Source organism: Pseudophryne corroboree, chromosome 3, assembly GCF_028390025.1.
Source record: "Pseudophryne corroboree isolate aPseCor3 chromosome 3, aPseCor3.hap2, whole genome shotgun sequence".
Lineage (NCBI taxonomy): Eukaryota > Metazoa > Chordata > Amphibia > Anura > Myobatrachidae > Pseudophryne > Pseudophryne corroboree.
Genome location: NC_086446.1, coordinates 588,700,608 through 588,716,187, shown reverse-complemented (window position 1 = coordinate 588,716,187; position 15,580 = coordinate 588,700,608). Strand labels below are relative to the sequence as shown.

At 40.0% G+C, this 15,580-nt stretch overlaps 1 long non-coding RNA gene across 1 annotated transcript; it reads right to left on the bottom strand.

Annotated features, from left to right (window-relative positions):
- Positions 1–256: 256 nt before the first annotated feature.
- LOC135058052 (uncharacterized) lies at positions 257–1,588 on the bottom strand. The gene is made up of 4 exons (XR_010244564.1): positions 1,501–1,588; positions 1,324–1,412; positions 500–599; positions 257–412 (listed from the first exon to the last, which is right to left on the bottom strand). It is a non-coding gene; the product is annotated as an uncharacterized LOC135058052 (long non-coding RNA).
- Positions 1,589–15,580: the final 13,992 nt, after the last annotated feature.

The window sequence follows — 15,580 nt, the reverse complement described above, 5'->3', positions numbered from 1 at the left end:
TGAGAAAGTGAATATATATATATATATATATATATTTGAAAAGATATAAGACCTTTATCGCGCTAAAGATGTAAAAGCTTCAACTTAGGGAAAATACCCCCTGTTAAATGGGGTATGAACAACAGATAGTGAAAGAAGAGATTTCCCCAGGGAGCTGATGTCGTACTTTGGCATGTACAAGTTTTGTATAATAAAATAATCTTAAAAAAGAGAGATTGTTTATTTTTTTTAAAAAGCAATACATAAAACTGTTTACAATTTGCCCAGAATAACAATAAACAATGTTTGTACAGACGATAGTTGTGTTGGTAATTCAAACAACATCAAAATGATCTTCTTTGTAGAGATGTCAGAGAACAATGTGCTAACCCAACGCGTTTCGTCCTACAGACTTCATCAGGGGTGTAATAATCTAAACAATACAGAAACATTCATAAACAACTTCACTCTTCTAATTATAATACAATTAACTCTCTTCAAAAGCTTATTGAATACATACCAAAGAATCACAATATGGACATACATCTTATCGTGTCTTCAAAAAGGCAATTTAACAATGCTTAAAATAGTATCGGACCAAATTTCACCATATGGGGTATCTGTAAAATCATAACATATGTTACCAAAAGAACATTACCAAAAAAATATATGGACAGGATATATTATGTGAGGAGGAACAGAGGAGGAGGACTGGTTTACAAGGATTCTATTGGGCTTTTAATCAGCCTTACTGCTTCATACTTAGTCAGAAAGGATTGTCTGATCATATTTGAATGTTAAACATATTTATACGTTCAACTTTTGATAAATATGGGACCAACAGAATGTGTAGATAATTCTCTGATGAAGCGTTACTAATATTCGCTTAATATTCACCAATTGGAAGTTTGAAGTGTAGATATACATATAAATAATTGTTATATATTTTATTTACTTTTATTTTTATTTTTATTTGCATTGGCACAGATTATACATACCAATTTAAATTGAATTGGAAGTAACCCTTTTCACGGATTATCCACTGGGTATAACCTTTTTGAAATTTAGAGTAATTCTGAATCTATAATAGAAAATAGATTCTATTTAACTCTTGGGTGTGGTATTTATAATGTGATCGCCCATACCACATTCATCATACATACCAATTTAATTCAATTAAGCCCATAAGATGGCAACTCATTGGATATCTTCCAGATGTCAATTTAGACAAAGTGGACCACTGTAATAGTACCTATGATTAAACAGAATATGTGGACGGGTTTAATATTTGTCATTTTAATCCCCCTTGAAATATGTCTTATTTAGTATATTCATCGTACATACCAATTAGATTACATCAAGCCCATAAAGTGACTGATCACTGAGTGTCGTCCCAGTGTTTATTTGAACAGGGCAAATCACCGCAATAGTGCCTATAATTAGACAAAATATAGACGGGTGTAATGTTTGTAATATAATTCCCCTGTGAGGTGACATCCTTATTATATTCGTCATACATACCGATTCAATTAAATAAAGCCAATTGAAGCAGCTAATCACTGGATATCGTCCAGGTATCAATTTGAACAAGGCAAACCTCTGCAATTGTGCCTATAATTAGACAAAATATACGGGTAGTATGGCACTAGTCTAAATCATTGGTTTTTTATATTTAAAAATCCCATATATGGAGATTGTTTCCCAAGCAGACCTGGTCAGTGCTGCTTAATCAGGGATTGACATAGCATAACATAACTGGAGCTGATGAAGAAACACTCCAAAGCATTTCTCTTCAATAGTGGCATATCAAATTTCAAACACAAGGTGTAACATAGAGAAAGCTATTACTGCTTTTCACCAATTTTTTAGTGATAACATGTTCAGATAACATGGAGAACCATGAAGTTAACATGCTTACATCTCCACAGAAAGTAACACTCCTAGCTGCTGCATGGTCTGAGGGCTGAAAAATCCTGGGTTTAAAAAGCCCTTAATTGACTACATCACTTCCTATATGATGATTAGCAAGAAAGTGTTTAAAACTCCATATTTTTCTGTTACCGGTGTGTAATGAACTTATGTTAACCTAAAAAACGGCCCCAATAACAATTCCTTAATTAATTGAAAAGGAATGGTGCTATGCCTTAAGGAGAGAGAGATTTAATTTGATAATTGCTCTCCAATTACTACCATGGCGTGCATTCCACCAGGCAAATGGAGTTTCCTGTTGTTACTTTGTTGCCTAGGTAACCATAGTTACCTAGGCAACACCCTTAAAGGGTGTGACACATAAATTCCTAATGGTTAATAAATTACCCCAATCAGCTTTTTATGACAATAACTGATACATAATATTTAATTAACTATTCATTCCCATCACAAACAGTCCTAGCTATCTAGCTATCAGTATTTAATGTTTATTAATTAGGCTGCAATTTTGTGCATAAATTGTGTTATTTTACTTATACCCTCAGGTATAGGCAGTTCTATATTAATAAGTGATAATTTCTTCATCAACCCACTCCCTAATTATTCAACCCTTAATGTGGCATAAAAATTGTAACTATACATAATAATTATTTAACTATTCATTCCCATCATAAAACAGTCCTAACTCTCAGTATTTAATATTTACTAGTTAGACTGCAATTTTGTGCATAAATTGTGTTATATTACTTATACCCTCAGGTAAAGGCAGTTCTATATTAATAAGTGATAATTTCTTCATCAACCCACTCCCTAATTATTCAACCCTTAATGTGGCATAAAAATTGTAACTATACATAATAATTATTCAACTATTCATTCCCATCATAAAACAGTCCTAACTCTCAGTATTTAATATTTACTAGTTAGACTGCAATTTTGTGCATAAATTGTGTGTGTTGTTTTTTTCTCCATATCAACAGGTGTAAGCAGTACTGTATTAATAAACTTTTCTTAAAAGTAATACTTACTTCATCAACCCAATCCATAATTATTAAACCCTTAATATGACATAAATATTGTAGCCATCCTTCAGGTAATACTACTGTCCACAAGCTTCGATAAAATGCAATTATTCCTGTACAAAATATTAACTTATACTATGTAGGGAGTACCTAGCTCAATTAACTTCATGATTCTCCATTGAAGAGAGTTAATTGTATTACAACTAGAAGAGTGAAGTTGTATATGAATGTTTCTGTATTGTTCAGATTAATACACCCCTGATGAAGTCTGTAGGACGAAACGCGTTGGTTTAGCACATTGTTCTCTGACATCTCTACAAAGAAGATCATTTTGATGTTGTTGTTTGAATTACCAACACAACTATCATCTGTACAAACATTGTTTATTGTTATTCTGGGCAAATTGTAAACAGTTTTATGTATTGCTTTTTAAAAAAAATAAACAATCTCTCTTTTTTAAGATTATTTTATTATACAAAACTTGTACATACCAAAGTACGACATCAGCTCCCTTGGGAAATCTTATATATATATATATATATATATATATATCCCCACAATAGGCACGGCACTCCAGGGACTCGTTCCAGAAAAACCTTTAATTACGGTGCTTACATCTACATGTTTCAAGGCCTCAGCCCCTTCGTCAGGATACACCAATACTCACAAGACATACACACATATAACATTTATATACCTTGGATCAGCCAGTGGCCTGTCATTTTAGGAAGATGCGTCACACTTTGTCCGATTTAAAATATTTCATGATTGATCACCTAGTGGAGTCTCCCCGTGGGGGTGATCGGATTAAGGCTTTATGCCTGTTGGAATCCAGATGGATTGTCCGCCTGGGGACTATGTCACCTGACGGGCTAAATGATAAAATTAACTGGAATAGTCTAAGATGATTTGGCAATAGAGGTTAGCAGGTGGGTGTAGCAAAACTGTTAAATATGTATTGAGGTTCACACATCTACTACTGGGTGAGCCAATCGGGAAGTGTGGTCGATATGGTTTACTGACTGTCACAGTAGAATAAGTAGTAGCAGGGTATGTTAACAGATGGTTAATTTATGTCCTTGCGCTGGCAAGCAAATGTTTTAATGTCTGTTTTTAAATGCACTATGTTTATTCTGCCAGGTCTGCCCATAGACGGCACCGCTTGATGACACGGAGGCCGGGCTTGCTGTACAGGAGCGCAAGCTAGCGGTTGCTTAGCAACCGCGTCTTGCGTGACCCGGAAGTGAGACGCCGGGGGTGAATCAGCGGCAGCAGCTGTGGACGCGGACGCGGGAGGTGATGTCTGGTATCAGGTATATAAATGTTATATGTGTGTATGTCTTGTGAGTATTGGTGTATCCTGATGAAGGGGCTGAGGCCTTGAAACATGTAGATGTAAGCACCGTAATTAAAGGTTTTTCTGGAACGAGTCCCTGGAGTGCCGTGCCTATTGTGGGGATATGTTGTTGTTTTCTGCACTGGACACCGGGACCAGTTATTCTTAAGCAAGGAGTGCCGGCTGAATTGGATTTATATATATATATATATATATATATATATATATATTAGAGATGAGCTAGTTTGGTTCCCTGAGAACCGAACCCCCTTGAACTGCACGCTCCGAGCCGGTATCCTAGCCCGGCTCGGCACTTCCCGATAGACTCAGAAACCAGAACGAGGCAAAATGTCATCATCCCGCTGTCAGATTCTTGTGGGTTTTGGATTCCATATAAACAGTCTCGCATCACCGCCATTTTCACTCCAGACTTGGAGAGTGAGGGAGACAGACCTCTGGTTCTCTGTGGGTGGTGGTGCCAGGTGGAGTTAGTTTGTGCTAGGGGTGCTGCTGTTAAAATAACATTACACTGGCCCTGTAGGTTGTAAAAATTCACAGGGTACAGTTGTTAAAAATTAAAAGCACACTGGTCCTGTATAATGTAAAAATATATGGGTGCTGCTGTTAAATTAACATTACACTGGCCCTGTATCCTATAAAAATTCAAGGGTGCAGTTGTTAAAAATTAAAAGCATACTGGTCCTGTATGATGTAAAAATTCAGGGGTGCAGCTGTTAAAATAACATTACACTGGCCCTGTATATTGTGAAAATTCAAGGGTGCAATTATTAAAAATTAAAAGCACACTTATCCTGTATTCTGTAAAAATATAGGGATGCTGCTGTTAAAATAACATTATACTGGCCCTAAATCCTGTAAAAATTCAAGGGTGCAGTTGTTAAAAATTACAAGCACACAGGTCCTGTATGCTGCAAAAATTAATGGCTGCAGCTGTTAAAATAACATTCCACTGGATCTGTATGCTGTAACAATTCAGGGGTGCAGTTTTTAAAAGAACACTGCTCCTGCATAAATATATGGGTACTGCTGTTAAAATAAAAGTACACTAGTCCTGCATGCTGTAAGAATACAGGGGTGCTGTGAAAATAGAGAGGCACTGTTCTGTGGGCTGTAAAAATAAAGGGGTACTGTCCTGTGAAATGGAGAACAATTTGTGGGAACAAATAGTAAAAGAGCATGAACCAATAGTACTAGTGCTAGTGCTGAACCCTAGTACTAGTGCTGAAGCTGCTTCCACCAGTCATGACATTGATGATGCAATTTCATCAATGGTGTCTTCTAAGTCTGATGCCCAATGTCATAGTGGGCATGTAAAATCCATGAAGCAAAAATTAATAAACAAAAAAAAAAGAAATTATCTGATGAGAAACGTAAAATTGGCAATATGCCATTCACGACACAAAGTGGTAAGTTAAGGCTAAGGCCTTGGACTATGTTTATGACTGGTGGCTCAGCTTCTCATGAAGATGGACGCCCTCCTCCCTCTCAAATTTTTTAAAAAAAGAAGCTTGTTAAAGCACAGGAAAAAAACAACTGTGCATTCAGAAATATCACAAATCCCCAAGGTGAGTAAAAGTGTGTCCACGGTTGCGATGTCTAGGTCTGACCTTCCCAAGACTGTATGGAAAGAGGAGGCTCCTACCACCATTTTCACACCCCCTGCAAGTGCTGGGAGGAACACCGCTAGTCCGGTTGCTGATATTGAGATTGAGGATGTCACTGTAGAAGTACAGTACACCAGGATGAGGAGGCTATTGGTGTATCTGGCGCTGAAGAAGAAGTTGACGAAGAGGATTCTAATGGTAATGTGTTTTTTTTGAATAAGGCACCAGTGGAGACCGTTCTTGGCCATGGGATGAAAAAGCCCATTGTCATGCCTGGGCAAAATACCAAAAAAGCCACCACTTCAGTGTGGAATTATTTCTCCAAAAATCCCGACAACAGGTGGCAAGCCATGTGTTGCCTTTGTCAATCCATATTAAGTAGGGATAAGGACGTTAATCACCTAGGAAAATCCTCCCTTATATGTCTCCTGCAGTGCATTCATGATGTCATTGTCAAATTTCCAAAACTTTAGATAATAGCGTAAGCAGTCCATTGACACCTAAATCCCTTCTTACTATTGTATCCAAGCTCCTGCAATCCACACAACCAACTCCCTCAACGTCAATTTCCTGCTCAGTCAGTAATGGAAGTAGTTCTGCAGGCCATGTCACTGGCATGACTGACGAGTCCTCTCCTAACCAGGATTCCTCCGGAGGATCCTTGAGTGGTATGCATGCTGCTGCGGCTGTTGTTGCTGCTGGGAGTCAATCGTCATCCCAGAGAGGAAGACGGAAGACCACTTGTACTACTTCAACTAAGCAATTGACTGTCCAACAGTCCTTTCTTTGTGAGGAAGATGAAATATAACAGCAGTCACCCTGTTGCAAAGCAGATTACTGAGGCCAAAACAACTATGCTGGTGTTAGACAGGCGTCCGGTATCTGCCATTAGTGCACTGGGATTTAGACAGATGGACATACTGTGTCCCCGGTACCAAATCCCATCTAGATTCCACTTCACTAGGCAAGCGATTCCTGAACTGCACAGGGACATTAAGAAAAGTGTCCTTAGTGTCCTGAAAAATGCAGTTTAACAAACTGTCCACTTAACCATGGACAAGTGGAGCAGGGCAAACTAAGGACTACATGACTATGACAGCCCACAGCAACAACAGCAGCGTCACCAGTAGCAGCATCTCACAAATGCCATCTCGTTCCAAGGCAGGCTATGCTGTGTATCACCAGTTTCCGTAAGAGGCACACCGCTGACAACCTCTTACGGAAACTGAGGGACGTTGTTGCACAATGGCTTACCCCACTTAGACTCTCCTGGGGATTTGTGATATCTGACAAAGCCACCAATATTGTGCGTGCATTACATCTGGTCAAATTCCAGCACATCTCATGTATTGCACATACAATTAATTTGGTGATGCAGAATTTTTAGAAAAATGATGGGCATGCAGGAGATGCTGTTGCAGGCCCAAAAACATTTTTGGGCCATTTTTGACATTCAGCGACTGCATGCCTAAGACTGGAGTGCCAGCAAACACTCCTGAACCTGCCCTGCCATCACCTGAAGCAAGAGGTGGTAACAAAGTGGAATTCAACACTCTATATGCTTTAGAGGATGGAGGAGCAGCAAAAGGCCATTCAAGTCTATACATCCACCTACGATATAGGCAAAGGAGGGGAATGCACCTGACCTAAGCACAGTGGAGAATGAGTTTCATCTTGTGCAAGGTTCTCTAACCCTTCGAACTTGCCACACGTGAAGTCAGTTCAGACACTGCCAGCTTGATCCAGGTCATTCCCCTCATCAGGCATTTGCAGAAGCAGCTTGAGAAATTGAAGGAGGAGCTAAGATGGAGCGATTCAGCTAAGTATGTGGGACTTGTGGATGGAGCCCTTCATTCGCTTTGCCAGGATTCAAGGGTCGTCAATCTGTTGAAATCAGATCACTACATTTTGGCCCCAATGCTCGATTCTAGGTTTAAAGCCTAAATTGTATCTCTTTTTCCGGCGGAAACAATTCTGCAGAGGTGCAAAAATTGTCAGCTCAAGCTGAACGTGACATGTCAACAGCTCCTCCATTTTTCTCCACAACTGAGGCTGTGCAAAAAATAATACAATTACCTAGCCAACCCGCTGGTGGTGATGGAGGGCAGTCAGCAGCAAGTTTTGACATCTGGTTCAGACTGAAGGAGCTACCAGTAATTACTGACATGTCTACTGTCACTGCATATGATGCTGTCACCATTGAAAGAATTGTGGAGGATTATATCGATGACAGCATGCAAGTAGGCATGTCAGGCAGTCCGTATGTATACTATCAAGAAAAAAAGGCAATTTGGAGGCCCTTGCACAAACTGGATTTATTTTATTTATGTTGGCACCCCTCCAGTGTGTACTTCAAAAGAGTGTTTAGTGCTTATGGTAACCTTGTCAGCTATTGGTGCAGGAGGTTACTTCCGCAAAATGTGGAGAAGATGATGTTCATCAAAATGAATTATAATTTCCTAAAGGAAGACCTTTTACCAGCAATTGTCTCCAGAAAGTACACAGGGACCTGTGATGGTGGATTCCAGTGGGGACGAATTAATACTCTGTGAAGATGAGGATGTACACAGTGAAAGGGGTGAGGAATCGAAGGATGAGGATGACATCTTGCCTCTGTAGAGCCAGTTTGTGCAAGGAGAGATTAATTGCTTCTTTTTTGTGGGGGCCCACACAAACCAATCAATTCAGCCACAGTCGTGTGGCAGACCCTGTCGCTGAACTGATTGGTTTGTTAAAGTGTGCAATTCCTGTTTATACATCATAAAGGTGGGTGGGAGGGCCCAAGGACAATTCCATTTTGCACCTCTTTTTTTCTTTGCATTATGTTCTCTTTGGGGCCTAGTTTTTAAAACTCCCATCCTGTCTGCCACTGCAGTGTCACTCCTAGATGGGCCAGGTGTTTGTGCCTCCCACTTGTGCCACTTAGCTTAGTCATCCAGCAACCTTTTGGCCTAAAAACAATATTGTGATGTGTTCAGGATAGACTGGAAATGAGTGGAAATTAATGTTATTGAGGTTAATAATACTGTAGGAACTAATAGAAAACCTAATTCCATGATTTTAGCTGTTTTTATGTTGTTGTTTTTTTTTTCTCAAAAAAATACAGTTCCAAAACCAAAAATCCGAAAGGGTGGTTTTGGCAAAACCAATCCAGATTCAAAACACAAAAGGAGATCCAGATCCAAAACCAAAACACAAAAAGTGTCTAGTGCACATATCTATTGCTAACCATGGGAACGCATGTGCAGAGTGACTCAGGAGCACAGATTGAAGACATTGGCTACTTGTGTCTGACATTACCACTGCGTGCACCCCTGAATCAGGCCCAATATGACAATTGGACTGGTAGTGCTGAAATGAAAATGTTCAGCACCTGAAATAGTTAAATGTCAGCTAATTCACCATCCAAAGACATCATAAAAATATTTGTATATGGCACTAGTTGACAAGAATGCACAAGATTAAAACAATTATATTAAGTAGAGATGAGCGGTTTGGATTGCTTGTAATCTGAATCACTCTGAACATTGGTAATCCAAGTACACCTGAGCTATGGCTTGGGTGTTCCCGCCAGACTTGGATTCAGCATCGAGGCCAAACATCATCTTCCCAAAATCGGATTCTTGCGGGACTTGGTTTCCATATAAGGCACTGCACCTGGGATTCGGCACCATTTCACTAAATGCATGCTGACAAATGCTGTGCTAAACTCTGCTGTTTAGGCTGTGCTGTGTTTATCCAGAGAGTCAAGACTTATTGTGGCTGTGCAGTAAATTGTGACTATATATATGGGCACACTGCACTGTTCTCTGCTGTTTAGGCTGTGCTATATCCATCCAGAGACTCCAGACTAATTGTGGCTTTGCAGTATAGTGAGAGTATATACTAGGGCATGCTGTGCTGTACTCTGCTGTTTTAGGTTGTGCTGTGTCCATCCAGAGACTCCAGACTAATTGTGGCTGTGCAGTATAGTGACTGTATATAGGGGTTTGCTGTGCTATTCTCTGCTTTGTCCATCCAGAGACTTCAGTCTAATTGTGGCGGTGTAGTATAGTGACTGTATATGGGCATGCTGCACTATACTCAGCTGTTTTGGCTGGCTGTGTCCATACTCCAGACTAATTGAAGCTGTAAAATATAGTGATTGTGTATATAGGGGCATGCTGCATGCTTGTGTAAGTCAGCCACCAGCCACTGCAGTTCTTGCCTGTGATAAAAAGAAACCAATTGTGATGCCTTGGCATAACACCAAAAAAGCCACCTACTGGGTGTGGGATTATATTTACCCAAATCCTAATGGTGTTTGTGAAGGTATTTGCTCTTTTGTGAGGCCAAAGATAGTAGAGGTAGGGTCCTCATCTAGGCACCTCCTCCATGTTATATCATTTGTGGCGAGTTCATGAAATTAATTTAACAAGATTATAATGTAATTAACACACTCATCATCAAACTCCTCATTAGTGATCAGAGGTAGTCCTTCCACAAAATTGTCTTTTAGAGGCCCAAACAAAGCAAGCACTTCAGCTACAAAGTGGCAGTCCCTGTCAGGGCCAGATTAAGGGTGGTGTGGGCCCAGGGCAATGTAGATTGTGGGAGCCTCTACCTATGATTGCTGCTGGCGAAGCTCCCCCTGGGCTGCACACACAAGCGCGCATACACATACATACATATGCATGCACACAAATACATACACACACTGTCACTTACATAGCAGCAGGGAGCACAGGTTGACTATCAGGCCATCATCGGCTTATAGTCACTGTATCATGGGATTTCCCTGTCCTGCGAGACTGACTGTGGAGGAGCTCCTTGGCAGCTGCTGTTACTGAACAGCTGAGCCATCAAAAGAAGATGCATTGTGTGGGGGCCCCTAATGTGTGGGGGCCACCCTTGATTTAATCCGGCTTCGGTCCCTGTTGCTGAAATGCTTGGTTTCCTAAACTGTCCATGTCCTGTTTAATATCCAACATAAGGGTGGGAGGGAGGGCCCAAGGACAATTCCATAACACCCTCATCAACAACCTCCTCATTAGTGATTGGAGAAGTCTTTCCAAAAAACATTTTGTGATGGCCCAAACAAAACAAGCACTTCAGCCACAAAAGTGTCAGTACCTGTCACTGATGGGCTTGGTTTGTTACACGGTGCATGTCCTTTTTAATATCCATTATAAGGGAATGGAGGGGTCCCAAGGACAATTCTATCTTGCAATAACTTTAATTTCTACCACTGTTGTGTGGCAATGTTTCATAGATGTGCTATAAACTGTCATGTGTTTGTATCCCTGCTCTGTCACTTTGTAACCAACCAGGTCATTGCTGCCTTTGCGTAATAATGGTGAAAACAATATTGTAAGCTGCGAGGTGTTCAAAATTGACTGGAAATTAATGTTATTGAGATTCATAATACTATGATTTGGGGAAAAATATTCAAATCCAAAACCAGTCATGGCAGTTTGGTAAATCCAAAGCCGGACAATGAATCAGAGCCAAATCAAAATCCAGTAAAATGGGCTGGTGCACATCTGTAATAATAAACCTGTAAAAATAAAACTTGTTTTAATATTAAAATAGCAGTAAAAAAAATAATGCTTATTATACAAATATGACAATTTTCTTTGCTGTAATTTGATTGTGTAAATGTTGATAAATTAAATTTTTATATTATCCTACTTTTGGCTGTGAATATAATGTGATGTGGAGGCTTTTGAGATGCAACTGGCATTCATCATTTGCATATGCCCAAGGCAAAATTATGTTGCTTTGTTTATCTTCCAGTGAGTTTCTCTTCTAAAATATGTTCATTGTTGAGTCATTTTCTTTCAGCGTAGCATAGCTATTCAAACAAAATTACATCTCAGACCACAGTATGTGCTTATATGATGTTCTGCTTGGATACAATTAGCACACTTGTTTTGGAAAAATAATTTTGTGATTAAATAACATGAATTTTCTGTGAAATACGTATTTTCTTCCACTGCTGTAAGTGGTGTAAATCGTTTAGCAAGGCTTATGGGTATCTTTTCATTTGTTTGGACTTTGGCTTAATTTCATTCATGTTTCAATAGAGCAGCAATGGAAAAGATTACTGCATGCCACTGGTACTGGGTTGGACTCGAGTGAAGCTTAACTCTTTGCAGGCCAGTTCCTGGCCCTTAAGATGCTAGTGGCAAATTGCAATCTAATGTAGACTTCCATCCTTGCACCTATTGGTGGTCATTCTGAGTTGTTTGCTAGCTGTTTTCAGTCGCTGCGCAGCGATCAGGCAAAAAAAGGCACTTCTGCGCATGCGGCGCAATGCGTATGCGGCACAATGCGCATGCGCGACGTACTTTCACAACAGCTGAAGTAGTTTCACACAAGGTCTAGCGACGCTTTTCAGTCGTACTGCTCGCCGCAGAGTGATTGACATGAAGTGGGCGTTTGTGGGAGGTAACTGACCGTTTTCGGGGAGTGTGTGGAAAAACGCAGGCGTGTCAGATAAAAACGCAGGTGTGATGGGGGAAACGCAGTCGTGGCTGGCCGAAAGCAGGGTATGTTCGTGATGTCAAAACAGGAACTAATTAGTCTGAAGTGATCGCAAGGTAGGAGTAGGTCTGGAGCTGCTCAGAAACGACACAATCTTTTTTTTGTAGCCGCGCTGCGATCCTTTCGTTCGCACTTCTGCTAAGCTAAGATACACTCCCAGAGGGCGGCTGCTCTTAGTCTCTGCTCAAACATTCATGTTTTCTTTAACCCCTTCCCTGTTAAGCCTATTTTGCCACTTTTTGTGCTGGTCATATTCCAACATCCATATCTGTAATTATGTAAGCCAGTGGTTTTCAACACCAATCCTCTAGTACACCAACAGATCATGCTTTCTAGATTTCTGTAATCATGCACAGGTGAGTTAAACCATTTTGCTGTTTCAGATTTTATTCCAAAAATTGCAACATACTGACACATACAGCCTTACATGTGACTCAGATTTAGGACAAAATGTGTAGGCATTATATGGTAACTCAACAAGACGTGACATTTTAAAAAGTACTACTGCATACATTTTAGTGTTAATTCATGTCAGTATGTAGAGAACTGGGCAGTAGAAACCCTCTTATCTCTGGACATCTTAATGCTTTCTTCAGTATAGATTATTATATGCCGTTATTTATCAATGAGTGATAAATTTTACTGTGAGTGATAAATTGCACCAGCCAATCAGCCCCTAACTGCCATTTTTCAAACACAGTTGGTAACATGTCAGTTAAGAGCTGATTGGCTGGTGCAATTTATCATTCACAGTGAAATTTATCACTCATTGATAAATAATGGCAATAGTCTAATGAGTACCAGAAAATAAATACTAACAGCACACCTCATTTGAAAGATGGAGCTATTTTCATTCAAATGATGCTGCCCCAAGTGTAGGTGCCAGGATAGGTAGGATCAGGAATTATGTTTTATTCTACTGTATCTACTAATATTTCTGCCCTGCAGGTTGATATTGGCTGATGATCATCATACAATCTTCACATCATTAGAAAGAAGGAACTCTCCTCAGTTTTAGGCCCTTGTGTTATTCCAATCCAGTATGGGGGAGATACTTTATTCTCCCATGCCTGTACTTCATAATGGGTTCTGCAGTGCAGTGGTTATTCCTAGGTGATCACACATGATCACCAGAGAAAGACTTCTCAGATGTCACATCATTTGAAACAGTAGACTAAACTTTATCAGGATTATTTTAATGCTCTCTCACCCATTTCCTGGCTTTTGAAAATGTCTTTAGTATTTTGACAACAGCAACCATCAGGAGGACTTTTATATATAGACCTCTTTTAAACTTTTGCAGTGCTGATGACAAGATCCACTCTTTCTTACCGCTAAATCAGGTTAAAACATTTTATTTACAGGCGAGACAAATAAGTAAATAAGGAAAACTTGTAGCCTTTTCATACATCAATGGATAATTTATTAGGCATTATTCATAATTATAACCAGTCATTAATATGAGTCTCTGTAGGTATTACATACTATATGTTAATGCCACGTCAGTGGCGGACCAACATTTTTGGGGCGCTGAAGCTTGAACGGTTATAAGGGCCCCAGAGCAAATAGCAACAATAGGGCAACATCCAACATGGTCCAAAGGGCTTTGCTGCCCTTGCAAGGAAAGCACTCACTTCTCAGCGCCAGCAAAATGACATTAATAGACACCTCCTTATCTTGGGCTCCTTCTTACCTTTAATTTCTCTCAGCCTACTTCCTAGAATGGGCCCTCTCAGGCTCCACCACTCCTGAGAATGTCAAAAAGAGAAGTTCTGCAGGCTTTCAGGAATTGTAGTTTAAAATGGATAAACGTTGCACACTATTTACAGAGCACAAATCATAGAGCTAGACTAAAACTCCCAGCAGCCAAGGCCAGATTAACAATGGAGTGAATGGAGCTGCAGCTTCATGCCCCCCCCCACCCCTGGAAAATAGGCCCATGGGATCACCTGCACTGCAGCCAATGTTGGCTGGAATAAAAAATCCTGTCACCACCAACAGCTTGGCCCACTCACCTCATGGCTGTGGCCTGTCTGAAACCATGCCCCGAGTCTGCATGTTTCTCTGCTTGAGACCCGTCCAAGGCTCTGCCCCCGTACCACCTGAAGGTCCGCCCGAGACCCATCCAACATTATTGCTTACAGTTTAAACTGCAATTGGATGCAGGATTTGGGATGAAAGAGGGGAAGAGCCTGGGGGAGGAGACTGCTGTCTGTGAAGAGAGCTGGGTCTGCGAATATCATGGATGTCAGAGCAGAGCTAGTGTGGGACACCCAGGGAGATACACAGCACACCAGGCTTGGAGGTCTCTGTCCCTCTTTCAGTAAGTGGTGTCTGTATCAGTAAGTTTATCTGTGTTGTGTGTGTGTTGTGTGTTTCAGGAAGTAGTGTCTGTCAGTAAGGGGTGTTTGTCAGTAAGAACAACTTATTGGAAAAGTATAAATCTGCACAGGATATGAAATTTATAGTGTTTGTTTCTCAGTTACATTATTATTAAACCAACATCAAGCCTACTTAAACAAATTATATTCAGCAATAGGTTGGTGGTGCTCCCGAAAGATAGTTCAGAAAACTATAAAGGAGTGTGGTCTTTTGAAAGGACAAAAGACAAGAGCAACTATTTGTCTTTTCCAGGGCACACTTAAAAATATGAAAATATGTAATTTATTAAAATTTTACTTTTATTAAGATATAATTAAAAGGAAAGGAGCAGACATGACTATTTTAATAAACACACAAATGCTATATTTATAGGCGAATCAATTATGATGATGAGTGAAAATATTTATTCCCTTATGTGTCAAAAATACCTATGTCTCCTATCAATAGGAAATATTGAGGGGGATAAATTCACTCCATTATGCTCAGTGTAATCAACTTTTCAATTCATCTATGATATATACCATGTCTGAAAGCCAAAAAGTAAGATTCTATGTTTTGTGAAAATCTGTGTTTTGTCTGAGAGTCAAAAAATTCATTTAGTGTGAGAGAGTAAAATACCTACGGTACTTTGTATTCCCTGGTGGTCTCCCATCCAGGTACTGACCAGGCCCTGCAGTGAATAGCTTCCAAGATCAGATGGGGTTGGGCATACCCAGTGCGGTAGACCGTAGGTGGGTATGTCTCCAGCACCCAAAATGTTTCAGGCATACAGACACTTATAA